This window comes from Microtus ochrogaster, linkage group LG5, assembly GCF_000317375.1.
Source record: "Microtus ochrogaster isolate Prairie Vole_2 linkage group LG5, MicOch1.0, whole genome shotgun sequence".
Lineage (NCBI taxonomy): Eukaryota > Metazoa > Chordata > Mammalia > Rodentia > Cricetidae > Microtus > Microtus ochrogaster.
Window position 1 is genome coordinate 8,963,344 of NC_022031.1, and position 17,858 is coordinate 8,981,201.

A 17,858-nucleotide genomic window follows, 5' to 3' on the forward strand; every position below is an offset into this window, starting at 1 on the left:
TTTTTTTTATTTTACATACCAATCCCAGTTCCCTGTCCTTCCCTCTTTTCACTTGCCCACCTACCCCCATTTACTTTTGTTGTGGAAAACATTCTATGTTCCCTTCATTTAACAACCAAAGTGGTTGGAAACTGACACAGTAAAGCAGTAATGTTAATATATATTAACAAAAAAGTCATAAAATTAAAAAATATCATCCTCCAATTGGCACTCTGTCAAACTAGAGCTCCTAAAATGGCGAGTGAAGACAGAGAAATTTTTATATACTCATTGTTTGAACTAAGTTGACATGGCTTTGTGTGAAGTCAATTGCTTAACATCACTGCTCATGATAAACATGTTCATGGCTAAATAGAAGATAAATAAGTTAGCAGCTTACAGGGATAATTACCAAGCTATTAAGAGTAAAAGGAAAGCATGTTTTTGAGGCTATTATTAGTATATGAGTACTTAATTTCATAGAAACTTTAAAAAAAACTGTTTTAGACGTATTTTGAGGTAAAAGTCTGTTCTTATATGCCAAAGGGATATTAATTGGTTAATATATCCTATATAATCAGAGTATAAAAAAGTCATATGTAGTTGGAGGCTGCTTGTTTGTTTTCTTGGCTCCCGGGACTCCAGAAATAATCACACAGAAATCTGTATGATTTGCATTGCTGTTTAGCCAATAGCTTTAGTGTATTCCTAGCAAGCTCTTATATCTCAACCCATTTCCATTATCCTTATATTTTACCATAAGGCTTGTGGGCTACAGGTAAGGTTCCAAAGTGTCTGTCTCCAGTGGCATCTGCATGGCTTCTCCTTGACTCAGCCTAACCTCTAATCTTCCTGCCTGGCTATGTTCAGTTAAGCCATTGACCAAAAGCAGCTTTTTTACTAACAAAAAAAAGTTAACATATATACAGAAAGACGTCCCACACCATTTCCCTTTTCTGTTTAAATAAAAAGAAAGGCTTTAACTTTAACATAGTAAAAATACATATAAAAAACAATTATCAAGCAAGAATTATAGTTATAATATTATAATTATAGTTATAATATCTACTTTATTTTTATCATAATTAAGGAAAACTATAACTATCTGTTCTTCAACTCCATCAAAGCCTCCAGAAGGATATAATATTACCTAAGTAAACAGGAAGTGCATTGTAAGCTACTTCCAAAACTCTAGAATTGACAGAGGCTTCTCGCTGCCTGGACAATCACCCAAAGTTCTTTTGTAACATTGGGGAACCCTTCTTCAGCCTACAGGCCCATAGTATCCGGAAGACTTTTCCATGAAGCAGGAAATTTCAAAGATATTTCTGTCCATATTGTTAATTTGTCAGTCACTTTTTCTGTCCTACAGAATGTCTGACAGACCTTTTTCCTGAAGCAGGAACCCTGAAGGACTATCTCACCTTTTTAAGGCAAGTTTAGCAGTAATTTTTCTGTGGGTCCTGCATGTCCAGCTTATACAGGATATCATCAAGCAGTACAGGAAAAAGCAGTTTTCTTATACAGCTGGCTAAAAAACTCCATAAGGAGCCTTTTCAATGCCCATCGCGCTCCTAAATTAGATTGGTGCTGCCAGGAGCAGATGTGTCTCATTCCTAAGTTCTGGAAACATTTAAATACCATATTCTATTAGTTTTTTTAAACATTTGAAGAATACCTATCTAACTAAAATATATCTCTATATATCCAGAAAACCTAACTAATATGACTATAAGCTTGACTATTATAGATGACTATTTATTAATCTGTATTTCTTAATTATCCATTACATTTTTTAATGAACTGTACAATCCCAGTAGCATAATCAAGAGCATATATATATATATATATATATATATATATATGTAACAAGATTGACCTAAAATTTGTATCAATAGATCAAGATCAATACCAATGCAAATTATGTATAGCTATATCATATACCCCTTTAAATGCAAACAATCATTTAACGAATTTGGACATAGTTCTCTCCAAACTGCTTCCTGCATTTTGTTAGGTGAAGTAATTTTGAGGGGTATTCACGGCAACCTTTCAGGCAGTCTTGGTCCATCAAACCACATAAGTTTGGAATGATTCCACAGGTTCTTATCCTCTGTGGGGACAAAAGAAGAACCTCTTTTCCAAAGCAACCTATCCTTAGACCCAAATTTTAAAATCGAAATACCTTTAAAATATATATGTTGGTTTAGTTTAGCAGGTCATACAATGAAACTTAGCTCCTTCACAGTCAAAAACTTTATAGAAAGCAGGACAGTATACAAAATCTAGACTCTCTGTGTATATTCCATCTTTATGTGGCTTATTTTTCTTACTTTATTACTTTTTCTACAAGTTTACTCTGAATTTTTAAAAAATTCTTTTATTTTTAAAGTGATTTACTTCTTTATAACTCTCTATACTTTTTCTTCTCTCTCCCAAGCCTACATGCATTTATCCAGCACTGTGACACTTTTAAATGCCTTTTTTATCTGAATCTGCCTTTATTGTCCATCTGTAATTATTTTCTGACCAGAAATGACTTTTTTTAAAAAAAATTCTAAGTAGGTATAGTTAGGACCAACTCCACGGCACTGCCTGTTGACTCCATCCAATCTAATATGGGAGAGGCATGTTTAATGCCTCTGAGAGCCATTCTCTGCCCCCCCCCAACTATCCAGGGTCAGGAAGGACACAGCAGGTCTGTGTTGTCATTAAGCAAGTTATAACACTCTACTCACAAACCTTATTTAAAATCTCCATAGATGGATCTCCTGAAAGAGTCAGAGCCATTCCTGGTTGCAAACCAGGAGACCTTCTTAAAGGAACCATGTGGTTTTTGCTGCTACCACTGAGTCAGGAAGTCTTCTCTTAAAAGAATACTGCCTCTGCTTGCTTCTAGCAAACAGAACAAGAAGATGTGTTAAACTCTGTTTTTTTGTGTGTGTCTAGAATTCCTTTACAAGCTTTTTCAGGTTTTACATGGATATAGTCAACCACATTGGCATGTCAATCTGTTGGGCTAGGTGGAACCTTACATCTTTCCCCTTTGATGGGTACATGGTGTCTCACTGACTCTGCCTACTTTCTCCCAGCATTAGTTTATCTCTATTCTGCTAAACCACTGGCTGAAACAGGTTTATTTATTAACCAATAAAAACAACACATAGACAAAAGGACTTCCCATACCATTCATCATTTCTGATTGCCTTCAAAGATATAATTTTGTTGTAAAGCATTGCGTTAATTTCAGAACTTAATAGTTAAGAAGAAAATAAAATCTTTTTAGTGGGTTATGATGCATAATATACACATTGAGTATCAACACTTATATATGAAACTTACATAGTATAAGGCTGAATTCTAAGTTTATAAGAAAGTAGCTGTAGTCTGAAGGCTCATTTATACCCCAACATTCAGAGGATTAAGCTAAACAACTTTAAACAATCCTATAATATTTTAAGACATTTAATTAAGCTTAGCCCAGAAGTTTTTAAGACTCATAACTTGTTTTCTCAGTGACACAAAGAGAGCATGTTTATCTGGTCAATGTGTGGTCAAAGTCCACAGGAATATTCCAGAGATCAGAGAAATGAGTCAGAATCACCTTTTGAATTTTGATTTCAAATTTTAAAGCTATGAATCTTTATGTGTAATTTCTTAATACTAATGCTTTTTAAACCTTGGCAAAATTTCAGATGTATTCTTGTATCCAGATGGTTTGTGGGGATGACAATTGGTTTATCTTCTGATTTCAGTCAATTGCTGATTTCAATATCCAGCTTTCAATATTTGAGCTGTATTCAGGCAAAGAAGGTTTCCTCAGGGGCTGATGAGATGACTTTCTCAGACAGGAGGGGATCCCACTGTCAAGCCTGATTCCTTGAGTTACATCCACAGATGTCACATGGAAAGAGATAGTGGACTCCTCTGATGGAGGAGGTTCTATGTGTTACTTTCATTGGTTAATAGAGAAACTGCCTTGGCCCTGATAGGACAGAAAATTAGGTAGGCGGAGTAGACAGAACAAAATGCTGGCAGAAAGAAAGCTGAGTCAAGCAGTCGCCATAGCTCTCCTCTCCAAGATGAACGCAGGTTAAGAATATTCCAGGTAAGACACCACCGCATGGTGATACACTCATTAGAAATGGGTTAATCAAGATGGGAGAGTTAGCCAGTAAGAGGGTAGAGCTAATGGACCAAGCAGTGTTTTAAAAGAATACAGTTTCCGTGTAATTATTTCAGGGCATAAGCTAGCCAGGCAACCGGGAGCTGGGGCGGCAGGAACACAACCCGCTGCTCCTACAACACTCCTCCTAGTTGTCTGTACTTCATAAGCATACCTTAGAGTGCACAAATACAAATAAAAGAATAAATGTAACTTTAAAATTGTGTTGAGAGGATCATGTCTACTAACACAGTCATAGTGCTAACAATGGGTCATAGTAAAATATCAGAAGGGGGTTTCAATTGGAATCTAAATAGAAATCGTATGAGTATCTTATTCAGTGCAAATCTTCTATCACTTGAGGTGGAAGCAGAGATGCTGTCCTCCCAATCATTTATAGGTGGGGCCAAGGCTGCCAGCCTAAGGCCATGGCACAGGAGCTGGTTTTTAGAAATCAAACATCCAGTGCAGGGTGAGCTTCAGGTTCTCCGCTTGGGGACTTCTGAGACCAGAAATCTGTGGTGGTTTCTGAGGTTGTTAATGACTGAGTCAAGTTACCACTTTCATAGCTCAGCATGTAAAAGTAAAGGAGAAGCATAAAAGGAGGTACACAATCTACACTCAGGTTATACTTTGGAAGTGTAGACAAAATTTGAAAAATGATTATATGAACCTGAACTGTAGGTTCAGTATTTATGAGTAGTACATCTTAATATGTAATTAATATTACAAAGTAAAAAGAAATGGAGATGACTAAAGAAAAGAATTAAAATGGTGAAGGGAAATAAAAATAATGGATAAAGCAAGAATATATAACATATATAGCTATGATTCTGGTTCAAAGAGGTGGAAGCAGGATAATAAACTATCGATCAAGATGAAGACAGACAATGCTCTAGATGGTAAATACCTTAGATGGAGGAAAAGATTACTGGGAGACTGGGCTCAAAAACCAAGAGCAACATGGGAGATATAAGCAGAAAATGACTAATATGCTATGAAGCACAGCATATCAGTCTTTACATTGAAAAGGTTGAAGAGGTTAAATCTGTAAGGACAGAAAAAATTCTCTCCAAAATCTCCAGACAAAGAAATGCTTTGAAGGTTTGAAAACACATAAATCATCTAGTGACAAGAATGGTTAGGAAGGTGACATGTCTTCCAATGTAAAAAAAAAAAAGTAGTATTAACACACAAATAAATGACCATCCTAATCATCATTGATACTTCTGAGCATTGACAATCTTTTAAGGCTGAATTTAAGGTTGAAATAATAGTTTTGCATGATTGTTCAAAATGAAAGGTTTTTTTTTCAGGTGAAAGGAATAAAAAATAAAGAATAAAATGCATTTGGGAGAAAATTATGCCAAATAATTTCCACTAAAAAAATGCCAGAACATACCACAAAGTGTAATATTGTATTATGAGTCTACAGGAATGAGCAAGAAAAGCAAAGATTGTGATTGTAGGGAATTTGAATTGAGAATGTGCTGATGAATGTAACTCCTGTCCCACTCAGTCTACACCTGAGTGTGGCCTTCCTCCCGAGTAACCAGTGGTAGCCTCACGTGTAGAAATCATCTATTATTCACACACGGGAGCCAACGAAGCACTTGGGGAAAACCACCTTTCCACCCACCCGGGCTCCACTGGATTAATTGCACCCCATTGTACTAAGTGGCCCTTTAATAGGAGGGAGGAAGCCATGTAACTACAAGGCACTTGACACCACGGGGAACATTTGACTCATCCAGAGGGTACTTACAGAGGCTGTACTGACAATGATCGTCTAGTGCCACTTCACACAAATGCCTCTCCACGTTTCTATGTTGTTAATTTACTTTTAAATTTGTCACTGGACGAACAGGTGATGTTTGAACACTTCACAATTTTTTCAGAAAGCAAAAGGTATTTTAACAAAATTAAACTTTAATCTTAAAGAGCTCTTAAAACTGCTTGAAACAAGTACATCTTGTATATGTACTGTGAAGTCCAGTGTGAAATGTACAATATGGAGGACAAGGAAGCAAGGAAGGGGGTGGAAGAGGAGGAGAGGGAGGGAGGGAGAAAGAGAGAGAGAAAGCATGTACAGTTTGAAATAGACTGGGGATAACAAGATATTTGTCTTTGAGGATTTATATAGAGTTTGAGGTGGAGGCAAGCATAAAAAAAGCCTTGTCCTTGTCCCTATGTCATCAAAGAACAGTATTCACTTTGAGGTTCTAACCTCTTTTGACCAGAGTAAATATATCCCTTTTGTCTGGTTTATTGCCAGCCTCCCTTTATAAACCATAAGCACAACCATGCTTCAACTTTTAAATGTTAGACATCATCTGTGGATGCACAGAGAAGGAATCCTGCTCTAATTTTCACATTGCATGCATAAAACCCAATCCTGCCTTCCCACTTATATGATGGTCAAAATAAACACTCTTATTTTCTACAGAAGGAAATTGTGACCTTGTTGCACCTGAAAAAGATGTTATGACTTTTCTCACACCTAAAATTAACACTATTTAGAAAAAAAGGTAAGGAGATTCTTGCAAATTCCAACTGATAGAGATATATAGGTGTATTTGCAGGAGGAAATGAGGACAGTTATCACAGAACAAAGAATGTGTGAAAAAGGGCTTCAAACAGTGCAAAACAAAGGAGAATCCTCCCAAGACTCCCAGGTTAGAATAAAGAGTAAATTACTTATTTTGCTGAGTAGCCTATTATATTCATTTCTCTTGGCCTCTTACCACTTGTTGCCTGTTCCATATCCGGAAAAGTCAAGATTTACACATTTCTCTCTCTCTAGGAGGCATTTTCCTCCCCTGCCTTGATCATACATGTTCTCCTTTTGTGGTGCACACAGGAGTTATGCTTTTAATAACATCTCTAATGAACTTTTCTCTGACTATAAGGAGTACCCCATGCTATAGTGTGTATTTTTATGCAGTGTGATTGACTCACTTAGAAATATTGCAATTTAGTAGCATGACTATTCCCTTGTTAAACTACAGACCGGTTAGGACAAGTTTCTGTCAGTATATTTACTGTAGAGTTGGACTCAGTGGGTGCCTGGTGAATTTGCCTGGAGAATGAATGAGTCTCTCTTTCCACGGTGCTTGCTAGTGGTGTCTGTCTTGTCTGCCTATTAACCAAGCACTTTATTTCCTTATTTTCTTTCCCCATTCCTCCCTATGCTTTTGTCTATGTCTTCCTTTTCAGAATGGCCAATCCCTACTTAATTTCTTAATTCTCCACTAGGTTTTCCCTGACAAATTCCCAGGTTCTCCAAAGACAGATGAAAGGATGCATTCAATGTATCCTGTGTAGATGTTTCCATTCCGTATTTAAGTTTGCAGCATCGTAACCTTGTATGTCTTTATTTACCACCACTTACACACACTTGATGGTGAGATAGCTTTATAATTGTTTTGCTTCCTGAGTACCCTGCCATTGTGTGCATGGCACTTGATACTTGAGTGAATTAATTTATTACCCAATAAATGATGACTCTACCATACAACATATGATTTCCCAGCTGATTCCTTAATAGGAAGATCATTGGTTCTGATTTCATTTTGTAATGCTGAAGATAGTGTCCATTAAAACTGCTCTCCACTTTTGAATCTTTACTTCTTGGTTCTGGTGGAATAAAACCAAGTAAACATCTCTCTTATTTCAAATACTAAATAAGTATTTCTGGGGATCTTGGTTATGTAACTCCTAATTACACTGTCTTTAATCACATTAACAAATTAGTGTCTCTAGCTAGGTCTTTATTGACAAAAACATTTTTATCTACTGGACTTATAAAAGTTTTACTGTTTCTTGATAAGAACATTAGCAGTGGAATTCTTAGATGTTTGGCAAGAGAAATAGATTCAGTAATAAATATACAGGCATATTGAATACTCCGTTATGGCCTACAAGATCCCCATAATAGAAATAAAAGCAAAAGATTAGACTGGGGAAAAGAATAAGAGGAATCCTGCTAGAACACTTTCTCATGGAATTCTAAGTTTTCTGACTGCTTAAGGATTCGAAGGAAAAATTTTAATGTATCATAGGTTTATTAAGGAGCCAAATAATATATTTTGCATGTTATGGAAACAAAATAAGCATAGCACCAAGTTAATAGGAGGTGAAGCCACTAGAGAGATGGTTCAGTAGTTGAAAGAACTTGTTACATTTTCACAGGTTCCAAGTTTGTTTCCTGGAACCAATGTCTGGTTGGTCAACTTCCTGTAATGTAATCTCCATGATATTATCCAACACTTTCTTCTGGCCTTGGCGGCCATCTGCAGGTATGCTATACATTTTCAAACATCCTCATACACATAAAAATAAAATCTTTAAAAATAGGTAAAATGAGTAAGTTATTTATAAAACAAGAGATCAAAGGATACAAAAAATTCAGAAATAAAAATTGAACCCAGTTACTAGATACAAAGAGATACAACATAATTTTATTTTTGTGGAACATAATTCAGGGTAGTAAGAAGTGTAGAACTACAGATATGTTCTGTATACTGAAAAAACTATCATTTTCTAGTTTTTTTCTTTATGCCTTAGCAGGTCTAATTTAGAGCTGACATCAAAGCTTTTTTCTTATAAAGAAAGGTGCTACACACTGGTTAAAAATATCTATTCAGAAGTAAGTGCTACAGGTAATTAGCTCCTCTGGGTTGTCTGGCCCCAAGTGGTTGTATTCCGGTTGCATGTGTTTCTACCGAATGTTGAGAATGGCTGTACAAAGGGACTTGCCAACAACACAGTGACCAGTGAACCGTAAGAGCTTCAAAACTTTCTCCAGAGGGAGGACAAATTTCAGCAAAGCTTGAAGTTAGTCAAAGAGAGACTCAGTAAACTGTGTGTGTGTGTGTGTGTGTGTGTGTGTGTGTGTGTGTGTGTGTGTGTGTTGGGGAGGGGTGAGCCACAACTCTTGCTTTGGGTAATACTAGGGTGAGAAATGTTTCTTTTCTTCACTTTGAGAAACATTTATAGAATATTTTGAATTTTTATGTCACTAGTGATATGTAATTAAATGACACACCAATGTAAAATTAGTCTTTTTATACAATTTTCTAAGGGTAATTACATGTAATTGAAAGAAATGAGTGGCCCCGACTTTAGGGTGGTGATAACATCATGCCATCACTTATGACTCATGGAACAACCATGCCCACAGTAAATCGAGAATGAAATAGCTGTATCTTAGAAAGGGAACCGAGTAAGAGACACAAAATCCTAAACAATTAAAATGAAAAATACTCCCAGCAAAAGGGTCAATAAAGACAGATTCTTCAAGCCATGTTAGGAGACAGTTCCCTAGAGATTCAACTAATTTCTTCATGCCTTTTGAGGCAGAGCATTTTTTTTTTCATTCTTCCAAGGCATAGTTTGCCTTTTTAAATAATATTTGTTCAAAGTTATTTGTACAAGAGCAGCCTTGGGAAATGCAATAGTTCCCTTTTAAGCAAAACAAGTTTTAGTGAAAGAGAAAGAGTAATATTTCTCTCTGTAATATGTCTTTAGAAGGGTTGTAAATAATATTACTCAATGTATGGAAACTTATTTTCCTACATCTCTCTGAATCTCTTACTTTACCCCAAAGAACTGTGGAAGCAAGGTATGCATGTTGGTTTTTGACAATTTGACACACTGGAATTATCTGGGGAAAAAAAAGAACTTTGAGAAAAATCCCTCCATTGAAAAAATGCCTCCATCAGAGTAGGATACGTGGGCAAGTGGCACTGGGTGAATGAGAAAGGGGTGGGGTGGAGGCAAGGGGAGAGGGGGAGAAGAAGGAGAAGGAGAGGATTGGAGAGAGCTTAAGGGAGTGGGACGGTTGAGATGGAGGAAGGGTGGATATGGGAGCACCGAAGAAGATATCTTAATTAAGGGAGCCATTTTAGGGTTGGCAATAGACTTGGCCCTAGAGGGGTTCCCAGGTGTCCAAGGAGATGTCCCCTGCTAGGACCTTGGGCAGTAGAGGAGAGCGTGCCTGAACTGGTCTTGTCCCATAGCCACACTGATGAATAACTTGCATATCACCATAGAACCTTCATCTGGCGATAGATGGAAATAGAGACAGAGACCCACATTGGAGCACTGAACTGATCTCCCAAGGTCCAGATGTAGAGCAGAGGGAGGGAGAACATGAGCAAGGAAGTCAGGACCGCCAGGGGTGCATCCACCCACGGAGATGGTGAGACTGATCTAATGGGAGCTCACCAAGGCCAGCTGGACTGGGTCTGAATGAGCATGTGATCAAACCTGACTCTGAATGTGGGCTGACTGAGAAGCCAATGATGATGGCACTGGGATTTGATTCTACTGGCGTTTTGGGACCCTAGTCTGTTTGGATGCGTATCTACCTAGGCCTGGATCGAGTGGGGGGCATAGACTTCCCACAGGGCAGGGTACCCTGCCTTCTCTTAGGACTGAAGGGGGAGGGAGGAGGGTGAGTGGGGGAAGTAAGACGGAAATGGGAGGGGGGAAGGAGTTGGAAATTTTGAATGGTATTATTTATAAAGCAATAAAAAAAGAAAAGAGGCTGAGCAAGCCATGGGGGACAGTAGAAGCCAGTAAGGATCATTCCTCCATGGTCTCTGATTCAGCTCCTCACTTCAGATTCCCAACATGTTTGAGTCCCTGCCTTTCTTTCTTTCATCAGTAGCCAACTGTCACTTGGAAGCATAAAGTGAAACAGCTCTTTCTTCCCCTAAGCTACTTTTGGTCCATTCATGTTTTTCACAACAACAGAGAAGGAACAGTCTTCCTGTTATTCTATATCTTACATACCTTCTTCCTCTCTTCCCTTCACAATATTCCCTGAGCTATAGACACAGAAGATGTGACTAAGGTCTCCACAACCTGATGATCTCTGAATTGTGTCCACTTGTGTTTTTCTGTGATGGTGCCCATCTCTGTTGAAGAGTGGTAGCTAAACTCATCTATGAACATAAAGCTAAGATTTAAGTGTATAACAAATCATGCTGTCCTAGCAAATTGGCACTAATAGAATCTTTTCTAAATTATATTGCATTATGAGTCACAGAAAGCTTGCTAGATTTCAGGTACCAAGAATGTTTTCCATCTTATTGAGTAGGCCACAAGTCCAATTACATAACTTTTAGTTGCCATGACCATATAAGTGCTACTAGTTGAATCTTTATGTATATCTTGCTATACTGATAAATGCCATGGTCCAAAGGTGATCCAACTGGGAATGACTATTTAATTGCTTTCCTCCCTTAGCAGCTTGCACCCATGAAATATAGATCACAGAGAAAAGGCTTTCATGTCAGATCCAGTCCAAATCATCTGAGTCATGTGTCCAAAGTGCCCTATGTCTTCATCAATAGGGCCCCCCCCATCAACCACTAATAGGAAATCAATGACTACATATCTAATCTATATAGTTTTGGGAATCACTTGGACTACCCTGAAAGGAGATTTCTAGTACCTGGTATTAGTCTATGGTCTTGTGAGAAGCACTGTTAGGTCAAATGGAATAACCTCCTTCAATATTATATATAACTATAATATATATTTATTTCTTATAAATATTTATTTACTTGCAAATATACCTATGCATTTGGTGTGGGAGGTCCTTCTTTCTATGTGTTGCTTTTCTTGGTTAATTAATAAAGAACAGCTTTGAGCTTATGGCAGGAAAGAACAGAACTAGGCAGGAAAAGCTAGGCTGTATGCTGGAAGAAAGAGATGCCATGTATCCTGCCAGAGTCAGATGCTGGGAACTTTACCAGGTAAGCCACAGCCCCTTGGAATTACACAGATTAATGTAGATGGGTTAAATTAAGTTGTAAGAGTTAGCCAATAAGAAGCTAGAGCAAATGGGCCAAGCAGTGATTTAATTAATACAGTTTCTGTGTGACTATTTAGGGGCTGAACAGCTGGGAACAAATAAGTGGCCTCCTCCTACTACATGCATTATGTGTATTTTTAGATAACTATGAAATAAAATGGTTCCATAAGGTTTATCAAGCAACCTTAGTGTTGTTTCTCCATCATCATGCCTCCTTCAGGATTTACTTCCCTCCTCCAACCAGGTTGGAGACTTCTTTTGGATATTCCATTTCTAATGTCAAATTACCTGAATCTTGCAATTCTCCCCCAAAACTTCTTAATTATGGTCTTCTTACCCTTTCTGGTGCTTGTACTTACTCCAGGTTATGCACTCACATTTGAGGATTTTGAATGAAGATCCACAGATGAAAGGTGATGTACAGTATTTGTCTTTATATGAGTGAGTTACATCACTCATCATATTCTTTTCTAGGTCTATTTGCCTGAAATTTTCATAGTTTCAATTTTCTTCACAGCTGAATAGTATTCCATCACATAAAGGTACCACATTGTCCTAACCAAACTGTCAACCAAAAAGCATTTATGTTATTTCCATTTCCTGACTACTGTGACTAAGATGAATATGGTGAATGAGAACATGGGGAGATGGAGTTCAAGTTCTTTTGGTATGTATCAAGGAGTGGTAAAACTGTGATATATGTTTTTTTGAGCAATCTCCATTTTTATTACCAAAGTAGATGCAACAATTTGGATTTCTACCCAGAGTATATTAGGGCTACATTTTAATAGAGCTGCTAATCTCTTTACATGATAACTTTATAAGGTCCAAAACAAACTGTGTCATTTACACTGATCTAACCAAAGTGGATTGGCTGATCATACTCAAAATGCAAGAAATTATGGCTCAGTGTATCAAATAATCCTTACCATGTAAGAATGTACTGTAAAACAGACAGGAAGAGACTTAGGAACAGGTCTTGCCAGTTGGAACAGGTGAGTGACTCACTAGACACCTGAATTTCCCTTGATTTTGTTCCCAAAGACCTACCAACAGCCCAAGATGTCCCAACACATTGCCTGCCTTTCTACTGGGGCCTTGATCTCAATCCCGGTGGACTTCAGCCACTCAGACACATATCACACCAATCAGAATAGACCTAAGACAGTCAGAACTGAGATACCCAATCCCACCCTTGCTGCACTACAGGCCAAACTAAATGCTAGATCAGTTTCTAAGTAGGACAGAGACTCTCAGACATTAATAGCAAAAGATTTCAATACCCCACTCTCACCAAAAGACAGAAACTTCTGTCGCCAGACAGAAGCTAAACAGACAAATAAACTTTATGACTCTAATGGACCTAACAGATGACTACAGAACATTTTATTGTGTTTTCTTTGAATTTTTTGACTGTAAAGGAGCTAAGTAGAGAGAGACACTTCATTGTATGTGCTGCTAAGTTAAACCAATGTGTATATTATAAAGGTATCTTGACTTCAGAATTTGGGTCTAAAGATATGGTAGTTTGGAAAAGAGGTTCTTCTTTTGTTTTCACAGTAGATGAGAACCTATGGATTGCTTCTAGGCCAATATGGTTTGATAGACCATGCCTCCCTTAAAGGTCACCATGAACACCCTCAAAAAAATTACGTGGCCCAACTGCTGACTGGGATGAACCTAGCACACAGGATACACAATGAAAGACCTGATTAACAGTACCCCAAATCAGCAGGAAACAGTATGAACAAAACTATGCCCATATTCCCAAATATTGTTTATAAATGTTTCTTTACATTTAAAGGGAATATGATATAGACATAATACTTTGCATTTGTATGGATTTTGGTCTATTGATACAAATTTAAGGTCAATTTTGTTATATGTATATTTCTGCTCTTTATTAAGGTATTGTGATTGTGTAGTTCATTTAAAAAATGTAATGTGAAATTAAGAAATATAGGTTAATAGATATCGTCTATAATAGTCAAGTTTGTAGTCATGTTAGTTATGTTTTCTAGATGTACAGAGAAGTATTTCAGATGGAGAGGGAATTCTTCAAATCTTTCAGAGACCTTCAGAATATGGCATTTAAAAATTTAGGGCTTTTCATGACAATGAGACACATCTGCTCCTGGCAGCAACAAGCTACTACAAGAGGAAGATAGGCATCTAAGTGGCTTCTTCCTTATGGAGTTGGTTAGCCATTTGGGCAAGAAATAGTTCTGCCCAGACTGTTGCATAAACTGGACATGAAGAACCCGTAGAGAGATGACTGTTGAACTTGCCTAAAAGTGAGATGATCTTTTGGGGGTTTCTGTCTCATGAAAGAGTCTGTGAGCCACCATGTGGTTGCTGGGAATTGAACTCAGGACCTCTGGGAAAAAAAGAGTCTTCAAGACATTCTGCAGGATACAGAAGAAAGTGACAGAACTGTCTTTGAAATTTCCTGCTTCATGGAAAAGTCTGCTGGATACTATGGGTCTATAGGCTGAAGATGGATGCCCCAATGGTACAGAACTTTGGGTGACTGTCCAGGCAGCAAGATGTCTCTGTCAATTCTAGAGTTTTGGAAGTCGCTTACAATGCACTTCCTGTTTACTTAAGTAATATTATATTCTTCTGGATTCTTTGATGGAGTTGAAAAATAGATAGTTATAGTTTTTCTTAGTTATGATAAAATATAAAGTGAATAGAAATATGGTAACTGTAATTCTTGCTTGATACCTGTTTTATTATATGTAGTTTTTCTATGGTTAGTCTTCCTTTTTGTTTAAACAGAAAAGGAGAAATGGTGTAGGAGGTCCTTCTGTCTTTGTGTTGCTTTCATTAGTCAATAAAGAAACAACTTTGGGCCCTTGATAGGGCAGAACTTAGGTAAGCAGGGAAAATTAAATGGAATTCTGGGAGGAAGAAGACAGAGTCAGAGAGACGCCATAGATTTACCAGAGACAGACAGAAATTTTACCTGGTAAGCCACTGCCATTTGGTGATACCCAGATTAATAAAAATGAGTTCAATCAAGATGTGAGTTGGCCAATAAAAGGCTAGAGCTAATGCGCCAAGCAGTGATTTAATTAATACAATTTCTCTGTGGTTATTTTGGGGCTAAGCTAGCAGGCAGCCAGGATGAAAAAGCAGGCCCACCTTGAAATATAGATCCATTGTTTCCACACATAGGAGCTTATAGTTGTGGAAGAAGTATGGTGCAGAGTGTTGTAGGAGGCTGCTTGTTTGTTCCCAGCTGCTCAGCCCCAAAATGACCACACAAAACTATATTTTAATAATACTGTTTGACCAATAGTTTAAGCATATTTCTGGCCTACTATTAACCCATTTCTATTATTTTATATTTTACCATGAGGTTCATGGCCTATCCATAAGGTTCCAGCTGAAAGCTTATATCTTTTCCTTCTGGTGGCTTCACAACTGCTCTCTAACTCCACCTTTTTTCTCCCAACATTCAGTCTAGTTTTCCCCACCTATATTTGTTCTACCCTACTATCGGTCCAAAGTTTCTCTATTAATCAATGGTAATCACACCATACAGAGGGGAATCTCTCACATCACAGTAGATGGGAAAGAAAGCTTTATCAAGGTCTGTCTTTTACAGAGAGATTGAGACATGGGTCCTATTATAGCAAGGGGGATTGTATAAAAGTATATTTTGCAGATATAAAAGAACTGTTTGGGTTTGAATATTGATCTCCTTAAAACATTTTATGCCCATGTCTACTACTTTGTAACTTTGTGGCACAAAGTAGCTGCCAGGTGACCTAAGTGCTGTGAGAGCAGGATGTGTCTGACTCTATACTCAGTTAAACCTGAAAAAATGCTGAACTCTGTGTCTAGAATAAGATTTTGTAGGTGGTGGGAAAGTGTATTTTGGGAAGCATAAATGAGAACAATGGGTTTTTTTTTTTAAATAAAGATTATGATGTATTTCTTAAAACACGATGTATTTTTTAAAGTAAAAAAATAGGTGACACTAATAAAGCTCTTTATATAACCCTTGTAAGAAATATTTGTTTATATACAAATAACGATGGCTTCAACTATTTAGGGCTACTTGGGTGCAATCCCCCTGGTGGTCAGAATTTTTCCTTGTGCTGATGCCCTTACTGGTCTCAGGAGCTAGCTGAGCCTGAGCCAAGGCAGGAAATAAACATAGGGCACAAACAAAGAGAACAAAACAAAGAGGCAATGAAACAAAGTATTGGTTCTTTGAGAAAATCAACAAGATAGACAAACCCTTATCTAAACTAATTATAAGAAAGAGAAAAAATATCAAGATTAACAAAATCAGAAGGGAAAGGGGGTGTCTACCAACAGACACCAAGGAAATCCAAAATATCATTAGGTAAAACTGCAAAGATCCATACTCTACAAATTTGGAAAATTTAAAAGAAATGAACAATTTTCTTGATAGATACCACTTACCAAAGTTAAATCAAGATAGATCAGATAAGCAATTTAAATAGACCTATAACCACTAAGGAAACAAAAGCAGTCATTAAAAGTTTCCCTCTCCCAAAAAAACCTGGGGCCAGATGTTTGTAGTGAGAAATTCTACCAGACTCTCAAAGAAGAGCTAATACTAATACTCCTAAAATTTTTCCACAACATAAAAACAGAAGATCATTGCCAAATTATTTTTATGAGGCAACAGTTACTCTGATACTCCAGCCTCAAAAAGAAACAGAATTACAGACCCATTTCACTCATGAACATAGATATAAAAATATTCAAAAAAAAATACTGGAAAACCAAATCCAAGGTCACATCAAAGACTATCAACTAAGGTCAAGTGGGCCTCATCTTAGAGATACAGAGATGGCTCAACATATAAAAATCTGTCAATGTAATGTACCATATAAGCAAACTGAAAAAGAAAACATATAATCATCTCATTAGACGACAAAAGAGTCATTGAGAAACCCAATACCCTTTCATAACAAAACGTCTTGGAGATACAGGGATACAAGGAACATATCTAAGCATAATAAAAGCAATAATGTACAGCAAACCAATAGGCAACATCAAATCAAATGGAGATAAACTCAGTGCAATGCCAATAAAATCAGGGACAAGACAAAGCTTCCCACTCTCTTCATAGCTCTTCATTATAGTACATGAAGATTTAGCTACAGCAATAGGACAACTAAAGGAAATCAAGGGAATATAACTTGGAAAGGAATAAGTCAAAGTATCACTATTTGCAGATGATATCATAACATCATAAGCCACCCCGAGAATTCTGTTGGGATACTCCTGCAGCTGAAAATCACCTTCAGTGAAGTGACTGGATAAAAAAAAAAATTAACGAAAAATATCAGTAGTTCTCCCATACACAAATGATAAATGGACTGAGAAAGAAATCAGGGAAACACCACCATTCAAAGCCACATATAATATGAAGTATCTTGGTGTAGTTCTAATCAAGCAAGAGACAGACCTGTATAAAAAGAACTTCAAGTCTTTGAAGAAAGAAATTAAAGACGATGTCAGAGATGAAGAAATTTTCTTTGCTCAAAGATTTGTAGGATTTACATAGAAAAAAGAAAAAAGAAAAAAATGTCCATTTTACCAAAAGAAATCTACTTATTCGATGAAATCTTCATCAAAATCCACCACAATTCTTTACAGACCTTGAAAGTACAATACTCAACTCATATGGAAAATCAAAATGAAAGAAAACAAAAGAGAATCTTGGAATAGCTAAAACAATCCTGTACAATGAAGGAACTTCCAGAGGTATGGCCATCCCTGATTTCAAACTCTACTACTGAATTAAAGCAATTAAAACCACATGTTACTGGCATAAAAACAAACAAGTCGATCAATGAAATGGAATCAAAGACATAGATGTAAATTCACATACAAATGAAC